Raw genomic sequence first — 20,000 nt, forward strand, 5'->3', positions numbered from 1 at the left:
ACCTTTGCCGTTCAAAACGATGAAAAGTAAAACCGAACACAAACATTCCGAATGGCCACAATGTTGACCCAAATAATCAACACATTTGAGTCGACATTGTTACCGAAATGATTATGTAATAGCAGTATAGGAGCTGATGTAAATCAGACTCCTATATGACATATAACATTTTTGCAGGGGTCTGCACCCCCTGCAACCCCTACACTCCCCGCTACTAATATATTCTAACTACAAGATTGCACTACAGTGGGGATATGGAGGAATTTCCAATTCCCACTGTACTGCAATCTCCGTGCAGATAGTCAAATATACTTATGTAAATGCACTACTGCATTCGCATAAGTGTATTTGACTATCCCATCCATTTAAATTTTGTGCAAGGCATTCTGATTTTTGGCAGCTGTGCTGCCGACAGACTGTCGTTCGTACAAACGATAGTAAACCCTTGCAAACATGTATTTCCATGTGAAACAACGCCAAAAAACTGGAAGCCACGAAAACAAATGGTAAGGTAATCCACAAAGTAGTCACAGTAGTCCCAAATTAATGTCCTGAACGTAAGTTTATTTTCATAAAGACAAATGTTTTCGTTACCGAAAAGACAGTAACTTCTTCAGAGAAACTGACACTGAAAAAGTGCCAAAATTTAAACTTGCAGTCACGTCAATACGTAAAACAAACGTCACTATAGTTTACGTAAAAACATTACTACATTTAATTTAATATGCAAAATTATAAAACGTAAATCAATTGCTACAAATATATATTTTAATAGTTAGCTAAAAAGCATGTTAAAAACAATAGAAGTATTTTAAAATGCTGTTATGAATGAAAACTGCTATTCACTATTTACTGTTGATAAGTTACAGCAAAGTGTCTATGTGTGTACCCAAAGGCTCACAACAAAGTTTTATTTTATATACACTAGTTTACCACATTGTGTAACGTGTAGTTTTTTCAATTATTTATTATAGTCTTCCTTTTTCGTCCAACCTAAGAGATGCGACATTGTTTTAATAACAACACATGACATGACTAACACTAGAAGACACAAAATGTGGTAAACTAGTGTATATAAAATAAAACTTTGATTTCCAGTCCTCCTTTAACTAAGCAATCTTCTCAGAACAGCAAAAGAAAAAAGATGATGAGAAGGTTAAACAACTGATTTCCTGTAAACAAAAAAAATCAGCAGTCATCAGTCAGGTGCCCATAGGCTTTAGCATGGTAGATAAGAGGTCCTGCATGTATTTCTTTTACATTGTTTACATAACTGTAGGACTAAACGTGCTGTGAGTGTTCAAGATTACCTCTACAAGATTGTGATGGTTGGGCCAATATATTAATTTCAAATTAATACATTCTGTTAACTTACTGCCTTTCTCCCCTATCTCTGTATATTTAACTTTTTCAAAAAGTTAAATATATAGAGATAGGGGAGGAGGGCAGTAAGTTAACAGAATGTATTAATTTGAAAATAATATATTGGGCCAACCATCACAATCTTGTACCTCACAGCAAGAGGTTCTTCCGTTCAATTCTCAGCTTCGCTTAGGAGTGCCTTCTGTGTGGAGTCTACATGTCCTCCCCGCGATTGGGTAGCATTCAAAAGACATGCGTGCATAAATGGGCGAGCATTCGTTGAAGGTTGGGTGTCGAGCTGGCACCTCGGCATTTTGTAAAATTCTACTGCCAAGCATTAGCGGACCAGAGTTCTGCTGTGGTGACCCCTTACCGGGAAAAAGCCGAAAGACAAACAAACCTGAGCTGTGCCTGCAAATGGTCTATTGTGATCAGTATACTGCCCCAGTAAACAAACTGACTGAACCTTTAATGAAAAATATTTACTATTTTTCAGGTAGGCAAGGTATAAGCTGCAGTGAAAGTACATTAGGGAAAATACACCAAATTCCAAGGTTAGTCTAAATATTACCACGTACCAGCAAGGCCATGATTTAAGGTTAAGGAAAGGATGGCAGAGTAGAATATCATCTAATATGCTTATATTTGCTTAAGGTATATTATACCAAAGTAGGGGAAGAAAGGTCAGAGTGCTGAATGAGCAAATTACAGTTTAATATGTTGGTCAGTACAACAAAACAATATTATTTAGTTAGTATGCCAGTTTAGCATTATGCAGGCATATATTTCCTTGAAAAAAATATTCTGTGTTTTTCAATTTTGTCTTTAATAAACATAGCATGTTTACCACTTGAAAAACAGACTACATGAAGTACTTGTTGCACGTTAATGTATAAAGGTCTCTGGTGGTTGCACCCCTGCAATTTTATCTGCAATAAAAAATATATATTTTGAACATGCAAATGTGAAACAGCAATTATACAAAGTAACAAGGAACCTGAAATGTCAACTATATGACAGCAGAGTGAATATCCAAGGGAAGCAATGCAACCTTTCATAAGGTTTTGCATGACAACTATTCTTGTTTTTTTGTGGACAATTTTGCAGATTGTGAAGCTGCTCACCTCACTGGTTCATTTTTGACTACTAATTCATTCATTAATGTGGGTACATGTGGCATTTGCTCTAAACATATCCTTCTATCAGTGGTATGTGAAAGCAATGAGAAGTGGTGTTATTATCTGACAGAATTCCTTAATTATATTGTTAGAACAGTAGCAAGTAGCAGTTCTCCTGTTTTAATATCTTTATTTTAACAAAATTCATCTATTTATAAAAGAGTTACTTTTTTGTTTTATTCATTCTTTTAAACCTACTAGGCACATGTATTGCAGATTAGGGAAATATTTAGATACTTTTTCCATTGGTCAATAGTGTTCAGAAATTATTGCTGGAATATGTGCTTTGCTCTGATTTACTAAGAGTTACTATATATACTACGTTAGCTCTGCAAGCTTCTCATAAAAACATAATATCAATGGCAGAATTTTTTGGAGCTTGGGTTAACTTAATCCACTGACTGATTACCTTCATATGTGTGTGTAGCTGAAACTCCCATTGTTAATAAAATTTTGGTAGGGATTGAGATCATTTTGAAACCTCTTCTAAAAGATTATTAGTCTGATTTCTGAATTTTGTATTTTCTCACACAGTCATATGTAAATATTCGGGCATAATTCGCTGTTTCTTTAGTTTATACAGAACTGTCAGACAGCAAACAACAAATCTTTTTGGCAAATATTAGCATTCCCTTTAAAGCCATGACAAAACAATGCAAGTGAGGCTTCCTTTTTTGTAACTAGCATTTATGTTTATGGAAACATACAGACAGAGACTTGGAGGATTGCAAACATCAGTCCCATGTGTGTGTGTGCGTGTATTCTTGAACAGGCAAACATGCACATATGCCATTAATCATTAGTTAACTATCACTTAATAACAATGCTGTATTCAGGAAAAAAATAATCACAGAGTTAAAATGTCTATTTGATGGAACCATACAGATGGCATTTCCTTAAGGAATTCAAATTGATTGCTAGAAAATATGTGACATTTACTGTCAGCCAAAGGGAATTATAACTGATCGACAGAGTAGAGTTGATATTGGCCATATTATTCAGTTACCTAAGTTAACTTCACTGGAAATCTGGTTAATTTGACATTATCATGGAAATCATCTCCTAGTCACCTAGCTACCTTCTAGTTTAATGTACAGCAAAGGTGAATAATGGAGAATAGTTATCCATTAAGTCAATTTAAAATGGGAAGTTATATTTGCAATAATCATTGAATAGAGGAATCAGTGGAAAAAAAAGGCAGACGAGATTTAAAAAATAGCTATTCATTTGGCTCCAAATGCAGTGCTTGTTTCTGAATATGAATAAAATGGAAGGCATATAAACACTGGAGAAAGGGTAATAATGTTTTCGTAAGTAAGGAAGAGACAATGATTGCATTTAAAAAAACAGTAAAAGAACATATAATTATCAATGTGACATAATTATAAGTGTGAGTATGTGTGTGTGTTCATATTTGAACTGTTGTTTTAGATGTAGTTGAATTTGTTTACTAAGCATAGGGTGTTTGCACATTATGCAGTTGTAAAACTTAGTAAAATAATGTAGTCTGCAGACATAATTCGGGACCTACCAATCTCTATTTTTTAGTATGAATGGAAGGAATGCCTTACGTGGGAAAAGTGATTTCCAATAAATTGATGTTTGTACATTACTGTAATCAGTGAAATAGAGGGGAGGGAGCCCAGTCATTTTTGATCCATGTAACACACTTGATATGTGGAGCTCTTATTATTATTAGTAGTAGTTTTAGTAGTAGTAGTAGTGGTAGTAGAAGTTGCAGTAGCAGCAGCAGTAGTACTCATAGCAGTAGTAGTAGCAGTAGTATTAGTAACTGTAGTAGCAGCTGTAGTATTAGTAGCAGTAGTAGTATGTAGTAGCAGTAGCAGTAGTACTAGTTGTAGTAGTTGTAGGACTAGTAGTATGTGGTAGTAGTAGTAGTAGTAGTAGCAGTAGCAGCAGTAGCAGTAGTAGTAGTACTAGTAATAGCAGTACAGGTAGTAATATGTAGTAGTAGTAGTGGCAGTAGTAGTACTATGCAGTAGTGCAGTAGTGGTAGTAGCAGTAGTAGTATGTAGTAACAGCAGTAGTAGTAGCAGTAGTAGTAGTGGTAACAGTAGTACTATCAGCAGTAGTAGTAGTTGTATATCCATAGGAAAAAGACATTCCAGTTAATCGTATCTCATTTTGAACTGCTTCATATTAGTTTCCCATGCCAAATAAACTAACAAAGAAATAAAATCAGAAAATATATCATAGCTACAAAGGATAAACACTACCAAAAAAAGAACATAAGTTTTACAGACTTGAAAGCCAGGAAAATGATAGTCTGCATGATAATATCAGTGAACTCCTGCAAAATCAGCACAATGGATACAAGAAGAAAAGTATTACATCAACAATAGAAATGGATACACTATCAGGATATGGTCACAGATACAGGGAGCATTTATCCTAGGTGCCATAGGTTTAAGCAGAAAAATTGTAGATGAGACTACATGAAATTCTGTGCGTCTAAGGGGTAGGATTATAAAAATAGTGTTGCACAGTTTTTCTCCTCAGAGGCATGACCTGGCCCTTGGCAGGGAAGGAAAATTAAAAAGCAAATTGTAAAGTTCTAGAAATAGTGAGTGCTAATATTAGGACACTAGTGAAACATTTCTTTGTATAATAGATTAAGGCTGGTATTCATAGTAATAAGCAAACAGGTTGGGGCATCCGTGCTGTCCGCGAATTAGCATAGCTGAATGTTGATTCACAGAGGTCATTTTCATTAAGTTGTGATGGCCATAAATTTGTGTAAGCAAAGTAACTACAATGAAATGTAGATGAGAAATTATGTAAGGTGGCATATGCTAATGAAGTTTTGTTGTGAGTCGTAGTCAAATATCTGCTTCATAAGCACATCCATTGTAAAAAGCATTGTTGCTGATATTCTATTTACTTTGCAATTTCCTGAGATGATTGCTGACCCTGTAAAAATGTTTTAAGTTGTCCTTTCTCAGCCATCATCTCTTGTTCTGTACCAGTGTTTCACATAATCATCACTCATGTAGCTGGCATCCTCAGGAAAAAAAAGTTATGTGACACATCTCCATAATTATATAGACATGTAGGGTCCTGCCAAGTAACTTTGTGCTGGAATAATGTTTGCGCAATCGTGAATACATTTTATCAGTACATACCTGTCCTTTCATTTGCCCCTACCACATTCTAGTAATCCTATAATATAGCTTACCCCATCATATGCACAATCACTAAAAGATGCAAAAGTACACTAATGATTTCCACTGCTGCTGTAATGATTTCCCATTTACTAATCACAGCTTACCTCATCATATGAATAAAACAAATATTTCTAAAAGTGATCTGAATGACCTTATCTAATTTGGAACTGTTTCATATTAGTTCCCTGTGCTTCTATTTTTTTCTTACTTTAAAATTCCATGGTTTTATTAATTTGCAGCATAATTCCACTAATTCCATTGTAATATGGTGCTGTTAAACAAAATGTTCATAAGTTCTAGGTCTTTTACATGTGTTATATGCAAATAATGTTTATGTCTGTGAATCGTATTAACACACCAATATCTATGGTGGCTTTTCCCTGTAATACTTTCCCCTTGACACTTTTCCCTTAAGCATTTTTGCCATAGGGAGGCATGTTTATCAAATCGCCTCCACGTTTTTGTAGTCTGCGCTGAATGATCTCTGCTGACCTTATTTGCATAAGAACACATTACATCTGTTCACAGATTAGCATTACCAGAAATGGAAAGCCAGACTCTGAAGAGCACTCTAAATCTCAGGAAAGCAAGCATGATGATGACTAAAAGCAGTGTAGGGATGAGAAGATGGTAATGATAACAAACTGCCGGAATGGAAAACTGAGCAGCAGTAGTGCACAGAGCACAAGCCTTGGGAAAAAAAGTACGCCATATTTATAGATAGGATGAGAATTATCATGATCACTAAGATGTGAACAACATACAACAAACAGCTGTGCATGGCAATAACTGTGGTTAAACTATTCACAGACTATGGATAGATTGGGAAAGGTAGGCGATAACCATATACAAAAAAGTACCTAAAACTGACTTAAATTAGCAGAATGCAGAAGAAAATTTATATAATAGAAATAATGTTATCCATTGATAGTACAATTTGTCTGTTATACTGTCAAAATATTAGTGAACTAGGCTTAATTTCATAATTGTAGCATTTTTTTCTTAGATGTCATTTTGGCAGCAAAAGTATTACATAATTATGTTTATTTAACCTATAAACATGTTTATAGGTTAATATTTTTTAGGTTAACCAGATAAAATTACATAGAAACATATCTTTTTCAGTCACATTTTTTCAAGTTTGTATCTATCCCATGACTTTCTCATTTTTTCAGTGGTCCATATACATACACGGTTCCCCTTCAAACATCTAAAACTCCTAACATCTAAAATCAAAAATATCGAGACCATAACATCTAAAATCCATGACATCTAAAACTCAGAATATTAAATTTCATAACATCTAAAATGTATAATATATAATAGGGTATCATCAAATGTGTAAATGTTATAGTTTAATCTGTTAATTTTGTGGTGTCACTATAAGATGTTGTAGTTTTTATTTCTATAGTTATTATTTATATAGTGTAAGAATTTATACTATTTATATAGTGCTTATTTTGCTACTCTGTATGTGTTTTTTAGGACATAGACATTATGTGTACATTCTTTGTGATTGTAATACAGTGGGGTTAGGAAATTAACTTTTTCTCACTGCAGTGTGATCTCGGAGTTGGTGTCCCCCCTACAGAAACGTAGTAAAAAGTCTGTTTGTTAGTTTGGTGTCATTATATGTGGAGAGAATGTTATTTTTATGTGATTTGTAGTGTTCGATGTTGTGATGAACATTTTAGATGTTATGAAATCCGATGTTATGGGTTTTAGATGTTTTGGGTTTTAGATGTTATGGTTTCGATGTTATGATTTTAGATGTTATGGGTTTTAGATATTTTGAATGGGAACCATATACACATACAGATATAGACATAGTGTGTGAGTGTCTATATATATATATATATATATATATATATATATATATATATTTATAGAGGGAAAGAGTGTGTATAAAGGCATGCACACAAACACACACATATATATTTATTTACGGTTCATTTGCTCTAAAGTTCATTTATCTAAAAACATCAATAGTGGCCCATTTGACCAAAAACCTCATTTGATCTCAACCACAAATGACTGAAACTCTTTTGATCCAAAACTATGTTAACCTGTAGAAAATGTCTGTTAACTCAGTTTTGGAGCATAGAGATCATAATGCAAATTAAAGTTAACCAGTATTACTTCCTTGCTAATGCCCACTGTTAAATTGTACCTCCAGGTCTAGAAGTCTGTGCATGTGTGCCAGCAATGATTGATTGTGACAGGAGTATTTTGTCTCTGAATTTGAGCAACTTTGGAATTCATATATTTAATTTGTGGGACCTGTGTGGGGGAGGGGTGGGGGTGCCCACCCACAAAAAAGCTTTAAGAGATGTATTCAGTGCATATGGCATTTTCAGTAAAATGTGTTTTAAAGTTGTGTGGTTCTGATGTAATGTGCCACTGTTTCTTTTTTGTGTCTGTGTTTGTGTATAGTAACAAGTGACATTTACTACAGACAATTTCTTTAAGTGCAGTTTATTTACAGAGAAAATTTTAAAGTGAAGTTAATTTTATCATGAATGGAAAACAAGCACATTTAACTTTAAAACATATGATTACTTACAGTCCAAGTGCTTTCCTGAAAGTCTGTCTGTTAATCACTAAATGCCTCACAATTTACAATCTTGGTACAACAGCTCTGGTTAAGCTGCCTCACATACATCCATCGTTTGTCTCTTGGTACCGCTTGAGTAACAATAACCTCTATTATACCATGATCCCCCCAAAATGTGCACGCTGATTGGCCAGCGTTATACTAATGGAAAAGGTCTTTTCCATTAGAATAACTGCTTTTTTAAACACTGTCTTCGCTATTAAATGATGGGTTTAACATAGCCGAGTTTAAAAAAAAATAAACAAGATTTGCTTGCTTATTTTAAAGCTCAAATGTTAAACCCATTTAACAAATGAGTTTAACAATAAGCAACGGAGATGTCCGTTGCTTATTTTAAACTGTCTCGCTATGTTAACTCATTAACATAGCGAACAAACAGCAACAGAGATCTTGCTTTCTCTGTTGCTTTTTGCCACAACTCTGATGTACTCGCGCGCGCGCAGTACATCAGTACTACATGGATGCCAGACATCTTGGGCGGTAAACAGGCATTATACTATGCCATTATTTAAGAAAAGTAATAGTTTCTTTTCTTAAATAATGTCATAATATAATAGCAATAACCACGCCTGGTAATGGGTAATGCTATTACCCACTTTGTTTGGTAAACCGTGGGTAATTACATAATATCCTTGCACTTCCTAAGAAAATCCAAAATTAAACTAGGCCTCTGGCAGTCCACAGCTTCTTCTAGTCAAGAATCCCTTAGTCTCTTCACAATTACTCACAAAATCCTTCTCTCTGAGAGATAGACATCTTCCACATTGTTTTGTTACAGGCATTGAATTTAAACAGTATAATACCAGGTGACTCACAGTAAACTCTTCTACTGCAAGCTTTATTACCGTAAGATGTTATCTGTATTCATTACCATTAAGTAATTACCATATTACATGGTGTATATAAAACACATTCCAAATAACATTTCTAATATTTCACATAGTTACAACAGTTACTGTAAAACAGCTAAAATTAAGTAGAGGTACAAAAGAGTAATGGAAGGAAGATGCACATAAAATAATTTATGCTATTTTTGTTTTCCAACTTTTAAGACCTTTTATCTGTAGATAAAACATGACACTTCAATTACTAAATTCAGATTTCCAGTATACATCTGTGGACAAAGGCAATATATCTATTACGTGTCCATGGTGTTTGCATCACATTACCTATAGAAACGTATGGCGCTTTTCTGAAGTTCTAGGACAGTTTATTGTGCAAAATTACTATTGGGGTGGTCAGTCACTGCCAAATTCTAAGTCTCCATTACATCCTATTACTCTACACTCACAGGGACAACTACATGTTAGGGCACAACCCCAGACATACACATTCATGGGGGGGGTCTATATTTTCAGATGGGGCAGCTTTTCAGCTTAGCAAGTTATAACCACTCAACAATCAAGGTAGGCAGGTTAATTTGGAAGCCCTACCATGTTTTTCTATGTACTGGGAATGCCATAACTCTGGGGAAATGCATTGGGGAATACAGAGGGTGAAAAATATTTCAGATGCCTGTCCACACTATCCAAGACTGCAGCTGTGATTCATGCCATTCAGGCTTTGATGCAGCATGCTGACATATTCTTTCACCCTCAGAAGAGGTGAGTAATCCCTATCTCTTCTTTCCTCTGCCTTTTCTGTCCAGCTCCCATGTCTGTATCTGAACTCAGGTCAGCTGGATAGTAGGCAGGGCTTTATCCCTTTACACCATGGAGCTGACTAATTTATTTATTTATTTATTTATTTATTTATTTTTTGTAGTTTTATAAACAAGAAATAAGTAAAATGGTAGCTTTATCTGGGTAGACTCCACCTTAATGAACAGGGATCTTTAAAGCCCATACATTAATGTCTGCTTAAAAAGCCATCCTTAGGTGAAGTCCCAAAATATTTTTCATATTCATTTTTCTTCGTAAGGTGTTTGCATTCCCATAAAGAAAAGGAAATAATTATTAGTTAGTTGGGAGAGGCAGCATAATTCATTTTGTAGAAAGTTCACAAAATTTTACTTCCAGTATTTTCCTTTGGACTTATCCTTGATTTATGACCATTTTTGTTTAGGATCTGAACATATCATGACACACTGCTGTTTTTCTTTAAGATGAGCAAGGTCTTACCCTAGAAAAAGTGTCCCCTATTCTTGGAAATTTCAGTGGATGTTTTGTCATTGGAATTTATTCCAGAAACTCCTAGCACTAAACTCTGATAATTATTTAATTTCAGAAATAAAGTTGGAGACAGGTATTTCAGAGGAATGATTTGGTTGTCTATGAAACATTGGACACAGCACTTTCATGTTATATAAAGATAATAACAAACCACACAATTCCACAACCATTGCATTATAAGCCTTCCAGGTAGAACTTGACCATGACTTGCAGATCGACCAGTCTTCTACACTTCTGTAAGATCCCATATCTCCTGATGTAACACCTTTAAGATCTTACCTCGGACTTGGAACTAAAGCACGGTACCTTTGAATCTGAAGAAGAGAAAGACAATCACCTATATTATCGACCAGACCAGGAATAAGCCTGGCTGAAAAGTTAAATTAATTAACAAACTCTGTAACATTCATTTTCTCAAAGCCAACACCACCGAAACTGACTTTGTTGACTTAAACCAGTCAACATTGAAAGACTAGGCGCCAAGAAATAAAGAAGCAAATATCTTTGAGTGGGTCTTGGCTCCTGGTCTTTCAGTTTTGGCTGGTTTACATTTGTTTTTAGGCTTATGCTAGCCAGTCTTGAGAATCATTGTGGGGTATTTGACTTTGTTGACTTCCTTGCCAAAACATGCACTACAACTTTGTAATTGGACAAAAATATAACCCATGTGTTCTGCAACTCCTCTCCTCAAACTACTGAAGCTGCCCATATCGGCATGAGCTCCAGAAATGTCATATTGTTTCCTCCAAATGTCTGGCCATTCCTTGGGCAAATGTGCCACAAACCTCCCTGATCAATAAACACCCCCATGCCATAGACTCTGGCTACATCAGTAAACAGCTTGAGTGCCACAGTCTTCACACAATCCTCTTGTAAAAATGACACCCCATTAATGCCCAACAAAAGCAGTGCCCAAAGTGACAAGTCTGCCTTTACCATCTGTGAAATCTTAATCCAGTGATATTTACCCTTACTACCCATCACAAAGTTTGCAACTGATGTGCAAAAGTTTCTATCTGGAGGGATATTACCCTTCCCGCAAAAATTATTACTGCAACAACTCCATTACCTCTGTAGTCCCCACTTTTTTCTCCCTCTAACTGCCTTCATCTTGCTCTTCTGGTTATCAAACTTACTGACAGGTAAGCAAAATGACTGGTTATTTGTATCCAATATCAACCCACAAACATTCAGGACCTGACTCCATCCTTCCACTATGTTACTTGCTAATGGCACTTCCAAGACCTTATACACTCCTGAAAGGTTGCATTGGCTACCTCAGGCTCCCACCTGTATTTACTGTTCAGTAAAAAGCCATCTATGCAATGCACTACCCTCTGCTCTGAAACCTTAGTTTACCAGGTCCAATGAAGTGCTGAGCTGAATTTTTCAAAGGAATCTCAGACAATCACACAACCCATCACCATCACCTTATCAAAATAGTAGAGCTCTTCCAAACACTTACCTGTTATCAGCCAATCTAGCATACTGATCATCAGCAACCAAAAGCCCACCTCCATGCCCAACTTAACCAGCCATGGGTCTTGAAGTTCCTGGATTAAACGGACAACATAATCTAGCAATGCATACTGCACCTAGAGATCCGCTGTTCTAAAGAAATTATATACCAAAATGCTTTCAAGATAAGATAAATGATGAATCAATCTAAATCACCAAAGTTTTTTCTTAAGAACTAATGCCAATGGGGAAATGTAATAAGTCTCAAATGTCAGTACCTTAACAACACCCAACACCGTGATGGCCTGCACTTGTATGTCTAACAAACAATGAACAATACTTCCTTTCTCCTTGACTGAATTTAAATTAAAAAAAGGGTACCACAGATTCCCCCCATCCCAGATATAAACAAAAAACCCTCAATCAATTACTGTCTCACAGCACTGCCTGGTATGTCAACTAACAGGGCCTTTAATACCTCAGCCCTAATAGGTAAATGAAAAAAATGACTTCCCTATGGCCTCAAAAAAGTGTAGCTCCCCTCTGTCCACAAAAATTAACCTTTTCCCTGAAACTCTGACACTGCACAACATTCGTCTACTTGAACCCTTTGCTCACTGGAGAGGCTGGATATCACGGATCACAGTCCTTGTGCCAGCATTTCACAGCAGGATGGTTACCCCTACACACACACACACACACACACACACACACACACACACACACACACACACACACACACACACACACACACACACACACACACACACACACACACACGCACAGATACACACAGCATACATGTAACTAAATCTACAAACTGGCCCGGAACATTGACTGACATTAAATGCCCAGCATGTCCCTACTCTGTCACCCTCTCTCTTGAATGCCTACTTTGCACAACCTCCCCCAGATATTCAACATTGTCGCATTATTAGTCAAATGTTGGCATGTCTGACTTCCCTTATCAGTCTATTGTCAACTGCTTTATGCTTACGGAAACTCTGATCAAACCACGACCATGCATTACCTGTCCTTAATCTATGTAGTTCACAGATAATCAAGAAATATGCCAGCAGAGGCAAGGCCTACAATGCATCTGTATGCAGTATTATATCCATATAGTACACAAAACACAGGATCCAATGGTTCTAGGTCCAAGCCCTAAATTTGGCCAGCCTAGTCCTACCTAAAGCTACCACAGCAGCTACTGGATCCTTAGTTCCAGGACCTTCTGCCTGAACTAAGCTCTGCACCCCGTCAGTGTCAATCAATCAATCAATCAATCAATCAATCAATCAATCAATCAATCAAAAATGTCAACAAACTCCCATCCCTTTATTTCCTCTATGACATCTACCACAACATGGGGCATAATAAACACTCCAAACCCACTCTCAAGAAAAGTCTGGGTTGCCAAACAATCCCCCAGTTGCGCACACATGTCTAAAACACTACCCTAAACCACCTACCCTAAAACCTGATCAGCCTGGCCTGGAAACAGCACAGGGCTGTCTCCTCCTTCACCAATGGATGTGCCTATGGCACCTAACTGCCTTGATATTTCCCACACATATTTATTGAAAGAAATCAACTCATGCAACCTGTCTCTCTGTGATCACCTTAAGCATTTGCAGATGCTAAGCTAATCTAGCATCTACTAACCCACCCTCAACTTGATCATCAGAATTATTGCATGCAGGCAGCTGGTGCTCCACTGCCTGAATTCTACTGGCCCCTTTAGTCCTACTGTTGGCTAATTTCCTTGGTCTCTTCCCTGTTTTGGTGCTCTTCAGCTCCTTCACTGCCTTACATTTTCTTCCTCTTCTTGTCCATCTGTCAGTAGTTGGCTCTGCTAATGGCTCCCCCCTAGGCTGCACTGATGACCCTACATCCTTGATGAACTCCTCCACTTGAGACTAAAGAGCTCAATGTTCCTTCAAAGTGTACATGTTGGCTATCTGCAAAACACAAATGGAAAATTAAAATCCAGATGACTTTGACCCTCTCTTTAATATTCCCAATCCCAACTCCCAACTAGCCTCCCACCTCCCTAACCCATTCCCTTCTAACTCAGAGCAACTGCTTGAAAACAATGACCCACTTCCCCTTATATGTCCCATCTGTAATCCAGGTTGGCCCCTTGGTGCCTAAAATGAAAGGGATCATGACCCAATATAAAGTAACCTCCATCAGTTAATAACTGCTGGAACACCATACTATTTCACCTACCTCAGGTGGAACTAGATCACCATCAATATGTCATGGCCAGTTTCTTTTCTTCCTTCTTCTATGTTGTCCTTCATGAGCATCAAGGAAGGGTAACAAGTTACAAGCAAGGATATTAATCCCCTACAAGACATAGTCAACCAGCATGTCGAAATGACTGCCAAACATCCTGTCCCCAAAACAAAATGATTACACCTTTCACAATGTCCCTTACCAGCATGGCATATTCAACAATAAAAGGAAAACACACAAGTTAAATACCTGACAACCCAAAGCTACAACACAACTACCCTATTAAATGAGAGATTAAAGACATTGTGGTCCTACTCGCACACGGTCAACAAACCTCTTTTTCAGCACATGCGAATTACAACATTTCCAGATTACAGAATCTGTGCTAGCATGTATTTACTAAAAGATATGAAACTCAACTGTATGTCCTTATTTAGAGACTTAAGTCTGCAGTACCTGCAAGCTCCTAATTTATGATAAACAAAAAAACTCTATACCATAAATCTGGTCATTCTGCCACGTGCCAACATATATGTCTGCAGTGGTAGCTTACCTCTACACTGCTGCAACTGAAAATTTAACATTTAGTTTGCCATGTACTGGAAACTGAGAACTCCAATCCTTTGTGACCATAAACCCATCTAAATCATCAATAAAGCAAGTCCCCCATGTTTGGCAATGAAAATGCCTTTAACATCAATTAAAGTGCAGTTCTGTTTCACAAATTCACCTGATGCCTAAGTCACACTTAGCAGGTTGGTAATTCCTTTGCTTTTCTCTCCTAGCATGAGGATCATCTGTAAGTATTAACTATGACTTATACTGAGCCTTCTGACCACATCAATGGGCCTGGGACTAACTTGGATGTCATGCCTTTTGCCCTTACACACATATGTCCTCGACAAAATCCCCTTTTAAATAGCAATATGGCTCTTACCTGTTACAGACTGAATAATCCAAAAAACTGAAGCATGATCAACTAACATTTCTAAGGTGAGTGTTTCTAGAACAAAGACAAATATATATGAATCAATATCTTGACATTCTTCAAAATTTGGGCAGTTGACCATAATAACATATAATAAGAACAATCCTAATCTGGTAACACATCAGGCAGCAAACATGTAAATAAACTTTTGTTAACCCCATTGCTACCAATAACCCTTTACATTTTTCCTAACTCCTACACTAAAAGTACAACTAGGCAACAAACTACAACTCAGAGAGGAAAAAAAAAATTACCTCCCCAACCGAACAAAACCTACTTAGCACTGTGCTGCCTACTGCCAGGTCTATATTACCATGGTCACTCAGGCATAGTTTTAGACAAGAGTTTGATTCAAACCAAATCAAAGAGGTTTTATCTAGTCCATTCCCAACAAGCTGGTGATCACTGTTAGAGATGAGAAGTGCTTACCTAACTCCTGCCAGATGTCAATTATTTTCTACTCAGAATTTCTCAAGCACACATTTATCTTATCTAGGTCTGAATAACTCAGAAGGTATAGCATTAATTTGGTTTCTTTATCTGGCCAGCTCAGAGTGTGCCCCCATGCCTTCATACGTGCTGCCATCATTCGAAATCCAAGTACTAGAATGAAGAAAGCATTGCAGGGCTGTTGTTCACAGATTTAGTACCATTCTCTCTGGGATGTGACATCATCCTAACCAAGCACAGTTAACCAGCAGGAGTATTAGAATGGTACCATTATTACTGACCAGTTTGGTTTTAAAGGAATACATTCACATTTCATTTACACAGTGGACAACCATTGTTAATGAAATCACATTTTTTATCTTCCTTTTTATATTCCTTACACTTCCTACTTCTGCTGTGCATTGCCTTTGCTACCTTTTTGGAGTATTGCACCTGAATATCATTTATACATATCTCATGCAGTATAGCAACAGTATTATTATTATTTTTTTTTTGGGGGGGCATCTTTTTGCAGAAATAAATATTCCTGTACATGAGTGCCAACTTTTAGAACATGCAAGTGCTTTGAGGTAATAATGTGTGCCAGATGGTGTTAGGTGGTCAAGAATTATACTTCATGATTGTGCAAACCAACATCTATATGACTCCACATTGCCTTTTCTAAACATGGTCAGCTCTGAGAATAACTAAGGATATCCAAGCATTTGCATTGCATTTTGAGGACTCTGACACTATCCCCAGCATGTTCACATGAAACTGAGACCACATTATATTGTGTATTTATCTGCCTTTTACTAGCTGGTAGGCTGATTTCTCAACCAAACAGTTGTTTGATATTGTGGGAGTAGAACATATTTTCTAGGGGATTCATTAAAAACATAGCCGCATCACTGCCAAGGCAGCACTATTGGCCTTCTTAGTGCCAGAAGCAGCATTGCTAATCAGTTATGCATGCAGCCACCAAGCAGTTGGTTCGACAAGAGGCCCAACCACATGCCACAGCACAGGCTCACGGCTACATTGTGGTAAGCCACCTCATATCCACATGTAAATATAGGATGAATGCAAGGGAGTGTGTATGAGAAACAACTGTAGGCAAAATAAGTATCCAAGACCTAATTACATGGACAAGTTGAAGTATACTTTCAATTATTACTGTGATTCAAAGAGATAAATGTAAAATGGCCAAATTTGTATACAAAACATTTAAATAACCTTGAAGTTATGTATGTTAATAAGTTTAATAATGCCATCTTATCTTGCAATTACTCGAGTTATGCAACACATGATTTAGGAAACTGATGACTTTTTAAAATAAGAAAAATAATATAAAAATATTTAAAGTTAATATGAACCTGGTAAAAATGATGTAAGTTTATTGAGATCACATCAAGGAATGTTTATTTTACTCATTGTAGAGTGCAACGCCCCTTTTGGAATGTACCTCTCAAGACATCTGCAGCAGCTGGAAAGGCCACAGAAGTACCTCACAAAGAGGATTACTGGCCTCAAACAAATGCCCTACACTGACTGCCTCAAAAAACTCCAGCTTTACTCTGTAGCATATCACCTACTCTGAGGTGATCTCTGCCTGACATATAAAGTTATATCAAACCCAGAGCCGTTGGACATGCTACACCTAAAGAAATCCCAATCCCTCCAAGCTACATGCTCTAGGGACCTAAATCTTGTCACCACAATAAACAGGACATGCTGGAGGGATAGATTCCTGTCCCAGAGACTTCCTATACTCTGGAACAAGCTACCCATCTATGTCAAGCAAAGTTCTTCATTAGCACTCTTCAAGAAAAATCTTGATGAGTGGATGGAAAATAGGAAATACACCCCGGGGATCACTCCTGTGTCTCTGCTGTACAGTGGCAGAGGAAAATAACTTTCTTGGGTGGCGTAAGCTATGGTACCTTGCTGGCTAGGCTTACGTAGGCCCTTGGGCCGATAGCCTAGTACCTACATATGAACCTATGAACCTATATGATGGGCATATTGCAATGGCTTTAGTGAATACTGCAAAGCTCTAATATGCAAATAGAAAATGGAAAATTATTATACCAGCATTTGAAATGATTAATGGTCACTAAGAAAGTCATTTACTTTAGTGTCATTTGTTAATTGTACTTAGGGAATCTGAGACCTGTAGATCAGCACCCTGATTGGAGAATGAACGTTCTTCAGCAGGGTGTTAATCTAGAGATAATGCCTGCTGAAAAATGAGTCCACTGCTTCAAGGCAGCATATCAAGCTGCTTTGGAGCACCAACTGAAAATAACCTAACAGTCTCTTTTATTTTATGCTCACCAAGCCGCATTTCTCCTATATAACAAGTGTAAAATATTAAAAAAAAAAAAAAAGAAAAAAATTTAAAAAAAAATTGTGTTTTTGTCTGTTTGTGAGTGCATTCATGCATGTGAGAGAGAGTGAGATTGATCGAGCTATTATTTTACACTCGCTAAGCAACGCTTTTGCTGTTTAGTGAGTGTAAAAAGTAAAGAAAACTGAAAAACATGGGTATATGTGTTTATGTTTCTGTGTGTGTGTGTGTGTGTGTGTGTGTGTGTGTGTGTGTGTGTGTGTGTGTGTGTTTGTCTGTGTGTGAGCGTATGTGTGCTTGCATGCATGAAAGCAAGGTGTGTGTGTGTGCGTGTGTGTGTGTGTGTGTGTGTGAGACAGAGAAGAGTGAAAGTGATTGAGCACTAGCAGCAGCAGCAGTAAAGAGGTTTGTGTACTTCTCAGCCTTTTAGCTGAAGATATCTGCATAAAGCCTAAAGTAAAGGGGGAGCAAAGACTCAAAGTAAGAATATATTTTAAATATTGCCATTATAAAAGTCAAAAAAATTGCTTGAATAATAGGACTTGTGTTAGCATGCATTTTCTGAAGTGCAAGTGTGTGTGAGATGGATGGACCAGTGGCAGCAGCAGTAAAGAGCTTTGCATACCTCTCAACCTTTCAGCTCAAGAAATCTGGATAAAACTGAAATAAAGGGGGAACAAAGACTCGAAAATAGAAACTGATTGTAAACGTTGTTCTTATAAAATTACAAAGAAGCTTAACGGGATTTGTGTTAAAATGAATTTTCTAAAGGAAATGAAATCTGAAAGTCAAATGTATGTCATTATTTAGTGACTTCGATTTTCAATGATTGGCAACAGAGGACACATTTTAGCAGTAAGGGACCAAAAAATAAAGTAAATATCTAGATACTTTTTAAAAAAAATGATATATTTTGGATGTAGAATGTTTCACACCATTTATGTATACTACAGCAACTTTGAAACATTAGGTGGAGGAAGTATTTTACATTAAATATATATAAAAAAATAATAAAGATATAAATACATAAGTAAATAAATAAATATATACATAAATAAATAAAACAATTTTATAGACAGCTCACTCTGTGAACTCAGTATAAATAAATAAATAAATAAGTAAAACACAACAATTTTACAGACAGCTCATTCTCTAAACTCAATAATGGGCCTCAGAATACCCCTGGGCAGGTGTTATTTCCACAATAACACACACCATGTTGGGCACTATTGTTTGCATATATGCTAGAAATGAAGTGATTTAATTGTGAAGTAAAGAAGTGGTAAGAATGTTTTGTTGGCACAACATACATGTGTATTTACTGGAAGATTTCTGAGTGTCACTGATGATCGAAAAATATCAATATTGTGAATATAAGAAAGTGGTAGGGCTAGTGGGAAGAAGGATATGTTACATTGCTTTCCTTACTATAGTCAATGAAAGCATGGTAGAGTAAACATTACTTCAGCTCAACTTTAATTTGTTGGACTGAGAATCTGCATATGTATATGACTACAGGGTTTGCATCACCTAACATGTTTTCTCTTGAGGATGACAGGCATGCTTTCATTGCTGTGTTGTTTGACTGATGATTCCATCCAAAGTTTTTTTTCCCCTGAGTGTGGAATATATATATATATATATATATATATATATATATATATATATATATATATTTATAGTTTTTTTTTATCGCTGTGATAATGCAAAACAAGTGATCAAGACAGAGAAATCTTCATGACAGTCCTTAAGACAAAATCTGTTTGGTTAAGGGAGGCCCAAACAAGCAGAAAGGGTAAAAGTCCATAAGTTTGCAATAGACATTAATTCAGACATTGGAAGAAAATGCATATTAACTCAGTGCAAGAAAAGGAAATTGATATGGATGGACATACTAGACCCAAGACAAGGCAAAATGCAATTGCCTGTATCGGGGGGGGGGGCAACTTTTATCTCTTCAGCAAACAGATGAGGAATGCCTCCTCTTCATTCATAGGGTAACTGCGATGCAGTTGATGATGGCA

Source organism: Protopterus annectens, chromosome 3.part0, assembly GCF_019279795.1.
Source record: "Protopterus annectens isolate FY-2018-M chromosome 3.part0, PAN1.0, whole genome shotgun sequence".
Classification (NCBI taxonomy): domain Eukaryota; kingdom Metazoa; phylum Chordata; order Ceratodontiformes; family Protopteridae; genus Protopterus; species Protopterus annectens.